Raw genomic sequence first — 3,526 nt, 5'->3', positions numbered from 1 at the left:
GAGGAAAGGCATTGATCGGCCAGAGTTGGGGAGAAAAAAATGAACAATTAAAGTGGCTTTGATGAAAGGTGCAAAGGGAGGCTTGTAACATCCATGGGAAAATAACACTTCTCTTCTGAAGAGGGCAGTATGGAGCTGGACCCTGTGCGACCGAGGCCATGCTGCACCGTCAGGGTTCCTTCAAGGCCCAGAGGCTGGAGGTAGGGCAGCCCTCAGGAGTCCAGGCATCTTGAGTTTCCAAGAGCTTATTTCTGAATAAGACAAACACATCTTCAGACATGAAATAGGATTCTTGAGGTTCGCGCACATTTGCACGTTGCCTCCGGCCCCAGGGAACACCATGCAAACTGATACTAAGGTGTTATGTAAGATGGATGGAAGAAACCCCAGCGAGTTGTCTCCCTATACCCTTCCACGGTCTGCCCCCCACCAAACTCTCCTTATGAAATGAAACAATAGCACATCATCCCAGATGGTTTCTCATGTTTGCAGAAGAAAGTGTTTCTTTTTTCTAAGATTGTGTGCAACATGGCTTCTGCTGCCTAAAGCCAAATCCCTTCTCAAAAACATTCTTTGCACAGAAATAAAATGTGGAGAAGGGGGATGTTAGCTCCCAGGATACATTTATCAAGCCAATCACTGTAATTATAATTAGAACACAAACTAAGTAAGAGCTAAGTATGAAATACATTTGCCAGAAACCTGAACAGCATACAATTAAGCCTTGCTTGGTGGCATTTTGAGATATGTCATTAATACATTTGGGGTGTGGAGATAAATTTTTTTTTTCCTTAAGTATCTTGGTCTAGTTGCATTAATGACTTCAAGAGCAGTTAAGCAGGAGAAATAAGGATACACACCATTAATTGCTGAACTTTGAGCTGTAAGACAGAGGTCCACGGGTAGTCTAACTGGCCATTCAAAAAAATCTTACTCAGACACCATGGCAGATATGTATTTTGAGTGTTAAGTTAATGTAAGCCTGTTTTAGGGAAATGGAGAGAATTGAAGGTCTCTCTCTCTCTCTCTCTCTCTCACACACACACACACACACACACACACACACACACACACATTTATTTCTTCCATGGGCCAGAGAGAGACAGAAAGGCCAATAACCAGGTCCCCATGCTGCAATCCACCCCCAGCCTCAGACAGCCCACTCTCAGGAACAGGTGTGCCCGGCATGGCCAGGGTGTTCTCCAGAGGAGAACCCAAACTTCCCATGTGGGCCAGCTTCACAGAATTGCATTCTACTGCTATGCTATGTTAGCCCTGAGAATTGAAGATGTTTGGGGGAAAATATAGCTTTAATTCCTAGCCTGAGTTTTAGAAATGCAAAAAGCCAATGGTATTGAAAATTTGTCCACAGTTCCCCAAGGTCCAGAGAAGAAAGTTCATACTTCCTAGGGGTCCTTCATTTGGGTACCGATTTTTCCAATAAAGTCTTCACTTTTTTGGGACCAGCAGATGGCATAATGGTTACATCGCTGGACTCCCACATAGTCGATAGAGGTTCGAGTCCCAGACCTGGTGGCTTAAACTCATGCCGAGCGCATGTGTGTGCATGCCCTAAATCTCGAGGGAGAATAGAGAAGAAGAGATTGCAGAGTGGCCATTCCCCCTTGGGGGTGATTTCTTGCTTTCTGCTTCTCTGTCTCTCTGGTGAGCACACACACCCTACAGCAAAAATCCCTCCCCCCCCCAAAAAAAAGTCACTTCTTTCTCTTCCTTCAACCATGGCTCCCTCAACCATCCCAGCGTTTACTATACCGGTTTCGAGTTCACTCACACAATCTTTCTCTGCTGCTGCAGTGTGACTCCCTGAGGTGCTTGGAAAAAGCTGAATGGAGAGTGACCGAAAAGTATGTGAATAAGAAAATGAATGAATAAATGAGTGATCCATCCTTCTGGATCCACCTCTTCCCCTCTCTCAAATAGAAATCAGTGGGGGGACCAGCAAATGTTGTAATGGTTATGTCACTGGACTCCCACGATTTGAGTCCTGGACCCAGAGGCTTGAAACTCATGCCAGACGTGGGGAAGGATCGTGGCATGGCCACCCCACCCGCTCCCCAGTGGGTGATGTCTCGCTTTCTGTCTGTCTTTTCAGTGAGCACATGTGCCCTATAGCAAAATCTCTCAATCAGCTTTAGGAAAAATGTAGGAGAACCACAGAAAGGAGGCAAATTGGGATGGCAGAGATGTAAATGAGGTGTGTGTGTGTGTGTTTGTGTGTGTATGGGTGTTACAGAGTTTCTTAGAAAGCTACCTTTGAATAAAAGCATGAGGACTTTTGTTTGTTGTGGGGGAGGGACCAGAGACTCTTAGGATCGCTTTCACTTCTGTCTTGGGTTGGGAGGGCACAGAATACTTTTTTCACAGCCCATTTATCGCTCTATCACACACACACACACACACACTCACACACACTTCTATTGAGACTATCATAGAACCACACGCAGTTGTAAGAAGTGGTGCATCGTTGATGTCGCTGGAATGCAAAGGTCTGTGAGGCTAGGAGAAGGTTCCGGGTTCACCCTTACAGCAGGGTCTGTGTGTGTCCAAAGGCAAGTTGTGGTGGGGGGAGGTGACAGGGCAGGAGGGGATACTGGTGTGAAGACCTTGTGGAGGGCGGCTGCCTCTCTAGCTGCGTCTCTCTTGCTCCTGGAAGAAGGAAATAATACCCAGAAAAAAGAAAGAATGCAGACATGGACTTTTCGCCCAGTGTCCCCTGATGCAACAAGATCACAACCAGGACGTTGTATTGCTACACCCCACCCACCTTATTCAGATTTCACTAATCTATATGCACCTGTGTGTGTGTGTGTGTGTGTGTGTGTGTACACATGTGGACATGAGCGTGCTGGGTACACTTCATATTTCTGAAACCGGCTTTCTGCCACTGGAGACGGGCCGCCTGGTCTGTCCCCACACAGGAGAGGGCTCCTGCAGGTCCAGCCCGTGCTCGCATTGATCTCATGCACACAGTAGGTGCCCCATAATCGTCACGTGCGCACTTGAACTTGTATGTCAGGGCGTGTGCGAGAGGGGAGCGCAACGTTTTAAAGTAGAAAACCGAACCTGAATCGTTCAGTATTTCACAGGCAAAGAGCAAAAAGTTGGCTATTTTCCCCGACAATTACGAATTAGCTAGCCCGCTAATTGCTTCAAAGCGATCCCGGCGCACACGCTGCTGTCCCGACCATTTTTTGAGCCATCACATCTGCCCTGCGGGAGGGGCAGCAGACTAGGGGGCCTGGTAGGGCCTCCAGGACTCCTCCCACCTACGACCCCTCATTTTCACCCCTCTCTTTCCTGGGGCTGGACTGTTTCACCTCGTCTCCAGGCAACCGCCGGGCGCGCGAGGCGGGACGTCATTTCCTGAAGAGCCCGCGGGGGGAGAGGGAGGGAGAGGGGGAGGGACGAGGGGGCGGGGCCAAGCTGGGTTGGCGACGGCGACGGCGACGGCGTCGGAACTAGCTGGAAGACTCGGACCCCGGCGGCGCCACAAGTCGGAAAGACA

The sequence above is a fragment of the Tupaia chinensis genome, unplaced genomic scaffold (assembly GCF_000334495.1).
Source record: "Tupaia chinensis unplaced genomic scaffold, TupChi_1.0 Scaffold000081_1, whole genome shotgun sequence".
Taxonomy (NCBI): Eukaryota; Metazoa; Chordata; class Mammalia; order Scandentia; family Tupaiidae; genus Tupaia; species Tupaia belangeri.
Note: the sequence above shows the minus strand (reverse complement) of the source record.